We start from the raw sequence: 14977 nt of genomic DNA, 5'->3' as shown, positions 1-14977 counted from the left end.
AAAAATGCACAATAAAGTAAATCATTTCATAAGCGAAATCAATTTTTTTCAATAAAGAATCATGTATTTGGTATCTATGGACTCAGAGGAACACAAGCTAATATAAGCATGAATGTTCATGTACTTATAAGGTAGTATTTGAGTGAAAATATGCAAAACAATAACGAATTTCTAAAAGTTTCAAAAAGTTATTATTGAAATTGCACCACACAAAACCATGTCAAACAGGTTTCAAACTATGTACATATTTTTATAAACACTTTCTTACACAAATATGGATTCCAACAATAAAATATAAATAGAAAATGCAATAATGAACATTTTGTGCAAGCAGTCCAAATCGTTTTTTTTTTCAGTCAAATGACTCAGGTATGCCACTGAGTAAAGCAAGCCCTCTCCAAAAGGTTGCAGAGAGGGACCTGGCATTCGCAACACTGCCAGGGGGTCTTGTTGTAGTTTTTGCTTTTCTTGCAGAGCTCACAATACCTCCTCACATCATCAAGGCCTGTGTGCAGGGTTTGCTGGGTCCAAAGGTGCAATAGGCACAGGTATGTGGCTTGTCTTCCGTTCTGCAGCCACTGCTTCCGGAGTCACCCCAGCAAGTTGAGCTGTGAGCAGCTCCATAAAAGCTCTGTGTGCCAGGGACTTAGTCTTTTGTCCTGCACACAGCTCTTTGTGCAGAATGTAGCTGTTGCATATGGCTATGTCCACAAAGTGCATGAATATTGTCTTATACCACCTCATCACTTTGTGGTGAACAGAGGTGTATTGGATCCGCTGATCTAACGTCCACACCTCCCATGTATTTGTTATACTGCACAATTGGACTGGGTACGGGAACGCAGATTTTCTCCCAGGCTCCAGCTTTGTTCTTCTTTCTTCTCATGACCTTGCCTGACTTGTACACTTGATGGATGGTTGAACAAATGGAAACCTCTCGTGTCCATCCACTTGACAAAGAGCAGGTTGCCATCTCTAATCCACTTGATCGCACCTCTTTGGGTTTTTTTTGACAGGGCATTCACCGTGGTCTTATGGGTTTCCTTCCTCCCGTCTCGATAGGTACCACAGGCTACAAAGTTCAGAGAAGACAGGTGCTTGAAGAGTTGAGGGCTTGTATAAAAGTTATCACAGTAGACGTGATAACCATTTCCCAAAAACGATTTGTCCAGGAGGCCCACAACTGCATCATAAGAAAGTCCAAAGCCTGTCTGGAATTTGGCCTTCACAGTGTACAAAGTGAAGTTAGATGTGTATTTATTTCTGTCATCAGAGGCTTGAGACGGAACAGGGGGTCATATTCTGGAGAGCCCTTTTTGCTGTCATTCACAGCGTCCTCGGCCGGGTCACTCATATGCAGGTTTGATGAAATGAAGAGCCACCGGTCCCTTGGCATCACTGTACACAGAAATGACACAGAGAAAATGTTTTTTAGCCTCTAGTAGGATTTTACTGATCCAAGCTTTAGAAGTCCCATGAAAACCACTATGGAAAGATATTTTAGGAACTCTGCAGGGGTGACATCTGTCCATTTGAATCGAAGTCCTTGGGCGAGCCTCTTTTTGGCTTGTTTATTGAAGTTGCAGCACAGCCATCGAACAACACTTATGCTGAAAAACAGCAGGAACAAATCAAGAGGACTGTATGATTGACTTGTATCCAGCTGAACTCCCGGAGGCCTGGCAGGGGCAAATCTGGGGTGAGTGGGTGCCACATCTGGCATTTTCTGAAGGTTCAAAATGGCTGGAAAATCTAATATGGCTGCAGTGAACTGCTGAATCACTAATAATGAACTGGTACAAAAACCATAGTGTTTCACCAGTGAACTGCTGAAACGCTAATAATAATAGTAATAATTAATTGGTACAAAAACAATAGTGTTTCACCAGTTAACTGCTGAAACACTAATAATAATAATAATGAACAGGTACAAAAACAATAGTGTTTCACCATTGAACTGCTGTAACACTAATTTAAGGTGCAAGCAGGATCAAGCGTGTTTCAGCATTCAGCTGCTATTGGCCTTATTTCACTATTGTGGATCCATGTGAACCATCTATTCATAAATTCTCAAAATAAAGCATGAATTTTATTTCTCGTCCAATGATGTGGCCAAATTGAGCCAGAGTTCATACTTTAGCTAGATTGATTACCCTTCTTATGTGTGCTAGTGTGCCCAACTTATTGTGGGAAGTTTGTGGAAGGTTAGCTGAAACATTTGACCCAAGTCAAACAATTTAAAGGCAATCTTACCAAATACTAATTGAGTGTATGTCAACTTCAGACTCATTGGGAATGTGATGAAAGAAACAGAAATAAATCATTCTCTCTACTATAATTTGGACAGTTCACATTAAAAAAAACTGACCTAACTGACCTAAAACAGGTAGTTTTTAATAGGATAAAATGTCAGCAATTGTGAACAACAGAGTTTGGGCTAAGGTGTATGTAAACGTCCGACTTTAACTGTATGTACCATATGACAAGATACATTACTAAAGAGCTGTAGGCTAAGCAAAAATATTATAGGCTAAACTCAATTGCTTCATCCCCTGACTTGTAAAAATACCAGTCAAGAGGTCACAAGGACAACAAATGTACAGTACTAGTGAAACATTTGTACACACCGACTCATTCAAGGTTATTTCTTTATCTTTACTATTTTCCTCATTCTAGAACGAAAGTGAAGACATCCAAACAAATATCACATATGGAATCATGTAGTAACCAATAAAGTGTGACAGCTTTGCACACTCTTGGCATTCTTTCTACCAGCTTTATAAGGTAGTCACCTGGAATGCTTTTCCAGTCTTGAAGGAGTTTCCACATATGCTAAGGACTTGTTGGGTTGCATTTCCTTCACTCTGGTCCAACTCATCCCATAACATCTCAATTGGATTGCGATCTCATGATTGTGGAGGCCAGGTTATCTGAAGCAGCAGCACCACTCTACTTCTTGGTTAAATAGCTTGACACACAGTCTCCTCTGAACAGATAATGTTGCGATGTGTCTGTTACTTGACCACTCTGAAGCTTTTATTTGGTCTGCACTCTGAGGTGCAGTTAATTGCCAATTTTTGAGACTGCTAAATCTAATGAACTTACCATCTGCAGCAGAGGTAACTCTGGGTCTACCTTTCCTGTGGCAGTCCACTTGAGAGACAGTTTCATCCTAGCACTTGATACTGCAATGGAAGAAAGTTCTGGAAATCTTCCAGATTACCTGAACTTCATTTCTAAAAGTAAATATTTACTGTATTTTCTCTTTGCTTACTTCAGCTGTTCTTGCCATAGTATGGATTACCAAATGTATACCAAACCTACCTTGACCCAAAACAACTGATTGGCTCAAACGCTATATGAAGGAAAAATAATTCCACAAATTAACTTCTAACCTTCACACCTTTTAATAAAATGCATTCCGGGTGACTACCTCATTAAGCTTGTTGAGAGAATGCAAAGAGTTTGCAATGCTGTCATCAAGGCAAAGCTGTCATCAATGGCCATCTATTCAGTGGTGTAAAAATTAAAAAGTAGAAGTATTTGGCTGTGTTCACCAGTTTTGGGAAGTTGCTAAGGATTAGCTAAATTACCTAAACAGAGTTCATAACTAACAAATGACCTTAATTGATAATTTACACTTTTATTTTATTGATCACTGGTTTGTTTTGAACTCCCTTCAACCTGGTAACTTATATCTTAATTAGATACCTCCCTAAAGTGTTGAGCACAGCTGAACCCAGTTGAGTACTTTTAATTTGTACTTTGTACACCTCTACTTCTATGTGATTGTTGTGATCTTTGATCATGGATGAAATAGACAAAAGAGGACTTAGTGATCATGTTGAGCTTCTCTGTTAATTCTTTTTGTTGATTTGGATACCTATTAGCTGTCTTTAAACCATCAGCTAATGCTGGTCTCCACACAACAAAAATTACAAGATACAGAAAACACAATATAGTTTGATGAGACAAAGAGACACGAAACATCAGTTGTTTAGCAAGAGTAAACTGGACACTGTTTTGGAAGTGTTCCCCTGGCCATACAACATGATAGGATGAAACCAAAGCTTACAGAATCCGGGCAAAGCTGAATAAACAGTACATTAAGAAACAGTTTGGTTTTGTCAGTGTTGGAATGTAATGTTTAGAATATTTGATTGGGTGATTTAATGTTTAATTGTCTAACTGGCATATCATTTAATTTTGTATTTTTAGGTTATGCCATTAACTTTAAGATTTTGGGCAACATTTATTGACTTTCAGTAATGTCTGTTGTGCTTTTTTGGACCTGTTCTACTTGTAATTTATGCAATTGAATCAACTTTTACGATAAGGGTTAAATTAGACCTCAGATAATCAATTCAATGTAACACTTATATTCCTTCCAACAATGTTAAGTCCATAACAACGTCATTACTCTAGAATAAGAAATATGCTTGTTCCAGGCACCCCCAGAAAAATGTATATTTCTGTAAACAGATGTTGACCTGACCTCTACATGAAACTTGCCTCCTTTCTGCAACAGGCTATAGAAAATTCAATTACCAGTTTCAACTTTCTAGAACAATGTTGTTAAATTGAACCGTGCAAGTCTAAGGAAGGAGAAAACATTACAAGGATTTGTATGAAAACTGATCAGATTTACACAGCAGAACACACAGATCTCTGCAAAGGACCTTCAGCTCAGTGTCTCATTCTTGACTGTAACCAAAACATTTAAAAAAAAAAATTCGAGACACTTATATTTCAGTTATATGTTATCTAACAATTTTCATCCTGAAACAAAATAAAATTAAATGGTATTGGACCTAGTGTTAAATCTTGACAAAAGATATTAAATGAAATCACATGGACTCATGTGGATAAAGTTGTAACATTAGTTAACTCTTCTTCCTCCATTAGTACACTCCACGTAATGACATCAAACCCATACATGACACCTAGCTTTGAACACTGTGTCAAACCAGGATGTCCCCAAACCGACTAATGGCCAACATCAGTTGGTGTAACTTAATATTCAGGATCCCCCATATTAAGTAATGCCCTCGACTTGCGGTCTGCAGATATACCTTATTGTTAAAACCAGAAATACTATACTGTATACTCTCCTAATTGGTCAGACTACCTTTCATTTACAGTTCCTGTTCTTTTTCATTCTACAACACTGAATAAAGCTTGAGAATAGAGTTCAGTTGTTGGAGAAACAAAATTATTATATCCTTATTATGACTGGCTTTTCTCTGTTGACTTGGGCAAACTATAAAACCAAAAACATGATACTGTATTTTCTGCTTCAACATCTAAAATTATTTTTTACAAAATACTAGATTTACACTTGTCTAGAACTGCCAGGCCTGTCAGACCCCCAGTATCCACGTGGTTCAGCTTCGTTAACATTAGATGTGAAATGAATTTGAGGAATACAATAATGTATTTGTATTTCAGATCGTATGATAGGAATATGAAAAAAACAATAACTTCAAAGAACACACATAGAATTTTTTTTAGGCTCTAAAAACTGATTAAATTAAAATACACCACACGTAAATACTTCAGAATGAATCCAATAGTCTTGTTTTTTTTTTTTACTTATTTTTATGATTTTCACAGGAGGTGCTAAGGGGGTGGTCTCTTGATGCATGGAGGTGCTGACATGAATGGCTTTAACGAGCGCTGACGCAATTGTTGCTACTTCTATAGGAGGAAACAAAAGGAGATTTCACTATCTCAAATATCTAGGCCTAATACTCAAAGACTCATAGACAAATCCGTACGATTGACAGAAAATGCGGTTAAACGGCTTAAGAGCCTGCACTCCAATTGACCCCATTATAATCTATTCAATTATGAGAATTGTGAATGAATGCTTTATATCTCAGGAATTATGCAATACATCATGTGGAATTTATTTAGGCTTTAGGTGAAATTGGCCAATACCTTTCTTCTAAAACATTTCTGATAGTTATAAATTATTGCCTTTTGTTTTTGCTACTCTGTTTTCACACAAAACTCAAATGATTAAACAACAAAATAGCATATGGAGTACGGCCTTTACATAAAGTACACATTTTCAACATCAACAAATAACTAAATTGCAGGACGTCTAGGCCTATAACTTGTATTTGTAAAATAATTTATTAAATACAGTGGGGAGAACAAGTATTTGATACACTGCCGATTTTGTAGGTTTTCCTACTTATAAAGTATGTAGAGGTCTGTAATTGTTTTATCATAGGTACACTTCAACTGTGAGAGACGGAATCTAAAACAAAAATCCAGAAAATCACATTGTATGATTTTTTAATAATTAATTAGCTTTTTATTGCATGACATAAGTATTTGATCACCTAGCAACCAGTAAGAATTCCGGCTCTCACAGACCTGTTAGTTTTTCTTTAAGAAGCCCTCCTGTTCTCCACTCATTACCTGTGTTAACTGCACCTGTTTGAACTCGTTACCTGTATAAAAGACACCTGTCCACACACTCAATCAAATAGACTCTAGCCTCTCCACAATGGCCAAGACCAGAGAGCTGTGTAAGGACATCAGGGATAAAGTTGTAGACCTGCACAAGGCTGGGATGGGTTACAGGACAATAGGCAAGCAGCTTGGTGAGAAGGCAACAACTGTTGGCGCAATTATTAGAAAATGGAAGAAGTCCAAGATGACAGTCAATCTTCCTGGGTCTGGGGCTCCATGCAAGATCTCACCTCGTGGGGCATCAATGATCATGAGGAAGGTGAGGGATCAGCCCAGAACTACATGATAGGACCTGGTCAATGACCTGAAGAGAGCTGGGACCACAGCCCCTGCTGCAGTGTGTGCAAACCTGGTCAAGAACTACAGGAAACGTAATTCCTGTAAATTATCTCTGTAATTGCAAACAAAGGTTTCTGTACCAAATAATAAGTTCTGCTTTTCTGATGTAGCAAATTAATTATTTAAAAATCATAATGTGATTTTCTGGATTTTTGTTTTAGATTCTGTCACTCACAGTTGAAGAGTACCTATGATAAAAATGACAGACTTCTACAGGCTTTGTAAGTGGGAAAACCTGTAAATTGGCAGTGTATCAAATACTTGTACAAGAACAAAATATAAAGTATTTCCAATTCACATGGCCTATCGACTGCCAAGAAAATTAAGTGCTAATTTTTAGGGAACATTTTGGTCATAGCATGTAGAAAATAAAATTGGAAATGTACTTGATTGAAATTAAGTTAAACAAAAAAAGCCTTATCATACAGCCAAAAATAAACAAAATATAAACTCACCTAAAGGATTATTAGGAACACCATACTATTACTGTGTTTGACCCCCTTTCGCCTTCAGAACTGCCTTAATTCTACGTGGCAATGATTCAACAAGGTGCTGAAAGCATTCTTTAGAAAGGCCCATATTGATAGGATAGCATCTTGCAGTTGATGGAGATTTGTGGGATGCACATCCAGGGCACGAAGCTCCCGTTCCACCACATCCCAAAGATGCTCTATTGGGTTGAGATCTGGTGACTGTGGGGGCCATTTCAGTACAGTGAACTCATTGTCATGTTCAAGAAACCAATTTGAAATGATTCAAGATTTGTGACATGGAAGTAACCATCAAAGGATGGGTACATGGTGGTCATAAAGGGATGGACATGGTCAGAAACAATGCTCAGGTAGGCCGTGGCAAGGGGCCTAAAGTGTGCCAAGAAAACATCCTCCACACCATTACACCACCACCAGCAGCCTGAACAGTGGTAACAAGGCATGATGGATCCATGTTCTCATTCTGTTTACGCCAAATTCTGACTCTACCATCTGAATGTCTCAACAGAAATCGAGACTCATCAGACCAGGCAACATTCTTCCAGTCTTCAACTGTCCAATTTTGGTGAGCTCGTGCAAATTGTAGCCTCTTTTTCCAAATTTGTAGTGGAGATGAATGGTACCCAATGGGTTCTTCTGCTGTTGTAGCCCATCCGCCTCAAGGTTGTGCGTGTTATTGCTTCACAAATGCTTTGCTGCATACCTCGGTTGTAACAAGTGGTTATTTCAGTCAAAGTTGCTCTTCTATCAGCTTGAATCAGTTGGCCCATTCCCCTCTGACCTCTAGCATCAACAAGGCATTTTCGCCCACAGGACTGCTGCATACTGGATGTTTTTCCCTTTTCACACCATTCTTTGTAAACCCTAGAAATGGTTGTGCGTGAAAATCCCAGTAACTGAGCAGATTGTGAAATACTCAGACCGGCCTGTCTGGCACCAACAACCATGCCACGCTCAAAATTGCTTAAATCACCTTTCTTTCCCATTCTGACATTCAGTTTGGAGTTCAGGAGATTCTCTTGACCAGGACCACACCCCTAAATGCATTGAAGCAACTGCCATGTGATTGGTTGATTAGATAATTGCATTAATGAGAAATTGAACAGGTGTTCCTAATAATCCTTTAGGTGTGTGTATTATCATCTTTTTTCATGTTAGAGCTATACTGGTTACAATGATTAAAATTGTGGATAAAGCTTAACTAGTTAATTCAGATTGTTGTTGATGTTTGACAACCAAATATATTGATATTTCCTATTTTAAAACTAATCACGATACAATCAACCTAGTCATAATGTCTGGTCGACTCAGGTGTTGTTTGTTCCTTCAGAATAATAGCATTGCTCATGTGATGTGTGTTCTCTGTAGTGCTTTTGTGGATTACAAACTTTGTATGAGACAAGGGATGTTTATAAACCTGAATATTGTACTGGACGCCCCGCCCACCTGGGTCATAAATCAAGTAACAGAATATACCTTACATTTACTACTACTGTAAATGACACAGAGGGATTTTGTTTAACAACAGAAAAGGACAAATCCTGAATTTGGATTGGGTGGGAAAGGGGCTTCCCTAGCATACGCCAAGTCACAAACAAGAGTTATCCAGACATCAGAAAAAAAAATCTTAGCTGAAATACTTACTAGTAACATCTGAAATTAGGCAGAGAAGTTCCTGCACCAAGCATCAATGTCCTTAAAAAAGGTACTTGGGGAGGAAGCTTAAGGCGTTGAAATTGAGGGTCAGAATATTATTTTAATGACTGAAAATCATTCATGAAGACTGATGAGCTGGGGTCCAGTTATTTACATTGTATTTGGTTTTGTCAAGGGGATGCTCTGAAGTTGTCATTAATGAAGAGAGGGAGAGAGGTTCTAATATCTAAGTTCCAGGTAAATAAACTCAAAAACTTTCCTATTCTACTTTTTTGGAAAGGAAAGAAAAAGGTGCAGTGGTCTCTTCATTTTTTGCGGAGCTGTATTTAACCCATTCTTATCTAAAATCCTAGAGAACTTTGTGGCAACTCATCATCACTAACATCAGCACTAACCAGCTTTATGAGGTTTTCCAGTCTGGCTTCATGCCAATACATTTTACTGAGACAGCATTGGTGAAAGCTGTCCTGATCTGCTCATGGCTGCAGATACAGGATCCCCCTCCATTTTGATTCTTCTGGACCTCAGCGCTGCTTTTGACGCAGTAGAGCACAACATTCTACTGCAGGGAGTTAAACTGGTTCACCTCTTAGCTCTCTAATCACAAGCAGTATGATTCCCTTGGTGAGACAAGATCAGAGGGTTTCACATTAACCTGTGATGTCCCACAAGGGTCGGTGCTACACTCTCACCAACTTCTACAGGTGCACCATAGAAAGCATCCGCTCAGCCTGCATTACTGCTTGGTACGGCAGCTTCTCCGCTGCAGACCGCAAGCGTATCATCGGCTGCCATCTACCTTCCATGCAAGGCATCTAACATACATGATGCCTGAGGAAAGCACAGAACATCATCAAAGATCACAGCCACCCAGGCTATGGTCTTTTCGCACTGCTGCCGTCTGATAGACACTACTGGAGTATCGGAGCACACACTTCCAGACTCTTTCTCAGGCCATAAGGCTCCTCAAACCAGCAACACTGATCCATGAGCGTACTGATCACACGAAAATTCCAGATGCTCCTTTCAGGTACTTTTAATGGGCATTAGAATATTCCTTTGCATGTACCATTCATTATTATATTACACTCATGCATCTATATGTGACGGTGTGGTGACCGACAGCCCCGTCATCTCCTGCTTTTCCTGGTTTACTTTTCCTTCATGAACACATCCCGGACTTGTCTTGTGTCTTTGATTATCACCCACACCTTGTCCAAATAATACAAAATAGATGCTAAATTTCATTTTATATGTATATTAGTGCCATACTTGCCATGTCTACAATATTCAATACTACTACCAATATTGCTGCTAGTTTACAGTACTCTTTTTAAACTGCTGCAGTGTACAGTGTTATGTATATTATTGTTTTGTATTTTTTTACTATATTTTTGCGGTGTGTAAATATTTCTTCTTAATTCTCACTATGTAGTTGTAGTGTGCTGTGCCACCATTCATAACTTATTGCACACGTATTTATCTGTAATGTTCAATAAATCTACCAAATGCTTCTAGTTCACACTGTTATGTACAGTTAACTCAGGAAATATTTGGACACTGACACAGTTTTCATTATTTTGGCACTGCACGCCACCACAATGGATTTGAAATGAAACAATGCAATTGAAGTGCAGACTTTCAGCTTTAATTCAAGGGGTTGAACAAAATTATCATCTGAAACATTTAGGAATGCAACCATTTTCATACACAGTTCCCTTATTTCAGGGACTCAAAAGTAATTGGACAAATGAACACAATCATAAATGCTTGAAGTCTGGAACGTATGGACATCACCAAACTCTGGGTTTCCTCTGTGATGCTTTGCCAGGCCTTTACTGCAACTGTTTTCAGTTGTTGTTTGTTGTGGGTCTTTGTCTTCAGCAAATGAAATGCATGTGCGATGGGGTTGAGATCAGGTGATTTACTCTGACATTGCAGAATATTCTACTTCTTTGTCTTAAGATGTATTAGCAATTATATATACTGACTCGATGTGATGAACCTGTTGTGATGGCGGTACTGCTTGATGTTGCTTTTAGGGAGGGGATTATTAGCAAGAATAGTGACATTATGAAACTTCTTTTATTTATAGAAAAGTGTTGAGAAATTGACAAATCAGCTACGACTAGTACCGTTGGCCGCTTAAGGCTAGTTAAACAAAACCTCTCCATACTGTATTTTGCATAAACTTTCATCTCAACTGTGGGAAAAATTGTAAACAGGGGGGCGGGATAGGGGTGGTGTGACGCACTCTTCACTGAAACTCATAAGTAGACTAATATTGAAAGGTACAGAAAAGAGCACGCTGGCGGGACAATTTGTTTGAGAGTGGGAGTGAGGTGGTTATGTGGAAGACAGCGAAAATGCCACGCAGCAATGCTTTTGCTATGCTCTATTTTCCCGGCTACCCGGCCTTACAAGGGTCTTTATTTGCAATACACAAACAGATTACACGACAAGTTATGAAAATTGCCTCAAATATATCCTCATCTGCGCAGGTTTTTCTCTAATCGGGTAGGAAAAAATCTGAGGATTTTCATTTCTCTTCCTTATGATGCCATTTCCTGGAAGTATATAGTACCTTCATTTGGAAAAAGTTTCTACCCTATCAGTAGGTTTATGGACATCCTTACTAAACTGCTAATCAGAATTGTCCTATAGCATCTAACATTTGCATTCACCATTTCAGAACACATTACTTCCCGATCACTGAACCTGCCTATGTTTCCCTATGTAAAAATGCTATACATTCGGACGATGCTTTCTACTTCAGATCTCTGAAATGTATATTTTCTGATTTTTTTTACGTTGGGCACCATTCTAATCAGAAGGACCTCCCCTTTTTAATAAGACAGGCCAGCGGGCTTTCATGTCATCAAACACAATACTAAATAGTCCGATATTTTTAGAAATACTTCCTTGTCACGCTTAAGCGCAATTAATACCATAAAGGACCAGGTGTTTACTTCCTTTATCAGCGGTCACAAAATACATTTACAGTAATAAAAAAAAAAAGGGGACACCTCTTATGGTGCCATTTTGAGGAAATTGAATTTTAAGCTTCATTCAGGGCAGAAGAGGCTCAATGAAGGTTCGATTCAATTCATTGGCTATGGGCTCGCACTAGCACTCCAGCTCAGTCAGGGTTCTTTGGCCGTTTTAGAGGCTTGGGTGAATTTTTATGCATTCTATTGTCAAGCCAAACAGGTCAGGGGCTAATGACATTTGTTAGATTTTGTCCATTTTTTATCCATGAAGAAAATATATGCAACCGATAGTCAGGAGAGAACCTTTATTTAGCATGAGTCCAAGATGATGATCTTCCATATTTCTTACATGTTCTCCAATAATGATGAAGTTAATAGTATTTTATGCCAATACACATAGTTGGCGGTCAATGGTCATAGCCAATCTGCTTTGGCCTGTGGTCCTCCTGAGCCATGTATGGAGCCAACACAAGGCACTAAAAGACAGTCCAAGGGTCTATTCATAGAGTCTATGACAGTCACATGGAAAACTCCTATCAGGAGGTATGGACATTTGCTCAGAGTTAGTCAGCTCATATGCGTTGTGTTTCTCATGCCCATATTTCCTCTTCACACATGTAACACAATCATTACATGTGGATAAAACTAGCACATTAAAAGTACAATCCAATTCCTAATGAACTGAAAAGGTCCAAACACTTCTGTTAAAAAACAATAAAGAAATAATATAGCTGCAAGCAGCGATTAAGTAATGACAAAAGGAAACTGAAGACCCTTGGAATGTATATGTTACTGTAACTAAGCAATTGTCTTTACATTTGCAACTTCAATTTTTTTTTTAGCATTTAGTTAGCATGAAAATTATGCAATATGGTATGTAGGGTAAAAGAAATGGCACACGTGTAAAACATTAACCCAATGTTGGATGTTTTTTATTGTCCAATGGTGACCCCATGTCGTTTTTTATATACTGGTCTCGTTTATACAACCCTTGAAGATCTTCACACATAGATACCAAATGTCAAACTACATCAAGATTGGTCATTTGCTGCCATATGAGTAGTGTTTTAAGTGTTTTTCAAAATAACTAAGATGGCTGAAAATCCATGATGGCGATTTTTGGGTCTCAGTGGCAAAAATCTTCATAGTGAGGATACCTTTACACCATTTTAACTCAGTTTTTTGACAGAAGAATAATAGTCAATTGGAACAAACAATATGATTTTGGCATACTGTTGAAACCCTAATGCACACATTGTCAACATTGACTTGTTGTTTGTGGAATAGCTTAGATTATTACAACAAAATATTCTCAGCATCAGTGTAATAAAAGATAGATGAACGTCACACTCACAGAAATCTTATATAGTGAAAAGCTTAATTTTTCTAAGCTACACATTGAAAATGGAAATTACCATTTGAAAGGTTAAGTTAAAAATAATATTAAAACTAGCCGAGCTAGATAATGTAGGTAATAAATTATAGACGTTACTTCTGTACATTGATAACAATCACAATTACCAGAATTGAGTAGTTATGGCAAATCATTTTTATTGCTAGTTTGGCAAGTTTCTTATAAAAGAATCAATTTCCATTTTTGTTTTACTCCATTTTGAAGATTGTAAATAAAAAGTGTTTACACACAAATCAAATTCATTAATATAAAAAATATGCACAAGTATACATTTTTGTCATTTAGTAGACGCTCTTATCCAGAGCGACTTACAATGAGTACAGGTACATTTTCCTGGAATAAATTAGGGGGGAGTACCTTGCCCTAGGACACAACATTTGGCTCAATTGGGAATCAAACAGAACTTAATTACAAATTTCACTCAAACTATAGAGCCACACACACACAAGGACAGGCTCCACACCCAAAGACAAGCACAAAACACTCAGCATAAATCCAGGTTTGCGTGACATCCATAAAACAAATCTTGTTAGTCAGTTTGAAATACATTTAATGGAAACCTTTATTTTAGCCTTGGAATTGATCTGAAATCTAACAGGACAATAAAAGTTATACACTGAAAAGTTTGAAATAATTTACAAATGTTGCTGTTTTGAAAGGACATTTTTACTTTTATTCACCAATGTGGTATTCAACTGATCAAAGTATAGTTGGGGCATTAATGATGCAAAAATAATTAAATAATTAATAATTATTTGATTAAATCTACACAGGCCTCATTTCCAACAACCATTACTCCAACACCTTATTCTTGAGTGATCATGCCAAATTGCTAATGTGGTACTAGAACATCACTTAATTATATCAAAAGCTATTTTCTTTGATAAATTAAACTTTATATGGTCTTTTTGTTTGTGGCTTTTTAAATGAATTGTTATTCATTCCTAGATTTATATCTGTTATTTTTCAGTTGTGGCTGACTATCGAACTAGACAATAAAAGAAAGTTTAATGTTTTTCTTTTGCTGTATTTATTCATTCCTCACACACAGAGGATTTAACCTGAACCAGGCTTAACTCCTGAACTACTAGCATTACTCTCTCTGTTCAGGACATGCTAGCAGTGTACAAACTCGACAGTGCTCATTTGCATAAATATTTATAAAAATAGAGTCGCCATAATCGTCCGATTTCAATGGTATATTATTTGTAGCCACTTTCGTGAAGCGTTCCATGTATAATTTGGGTTGTCCGTGTATAATTTGGGTTGTCTGTGTATTGTTTGGGTTGCTATGGGAACCTTTCACCAGGCAACGACATTGACCATACATCTTAGAAAGGCTAATGTGTAGACAAGAATAGGGATTACAAGGGTGTACATCACTATATATGATGTTTTGAACCATAATACATCATTTGTATTATAAATATGATATAAAAATAAATATTTAGTCAACATAGTATGGGGGTGTTCTTGAGTTTTTGGGAAGAAGTTGGTAATTTTTCTGAGTTTATAAATTATATAAGTCCAAACGTAACTAGCCATCTGGTGGCCGTTCTGCGTCATTACATGCAAAAAGAAGTGATATAAGATAATTATCTTTC

Source organism: Esox lucius, chromosome 10, assembly GCF_011004845.1.
Source record: "Esox lucius isolate fEsoLuc1 chromosome 10, fEsoLuc1.pri, whole genome shotgun sequence".
NCBI lineage: Eukaryota > Metazoa > Chordata > Actinopteri > Esociformes > Esocidae > Esox > Esox lucius.
This window is presented reverse-complemented; position numbering follows the sequence as displayed.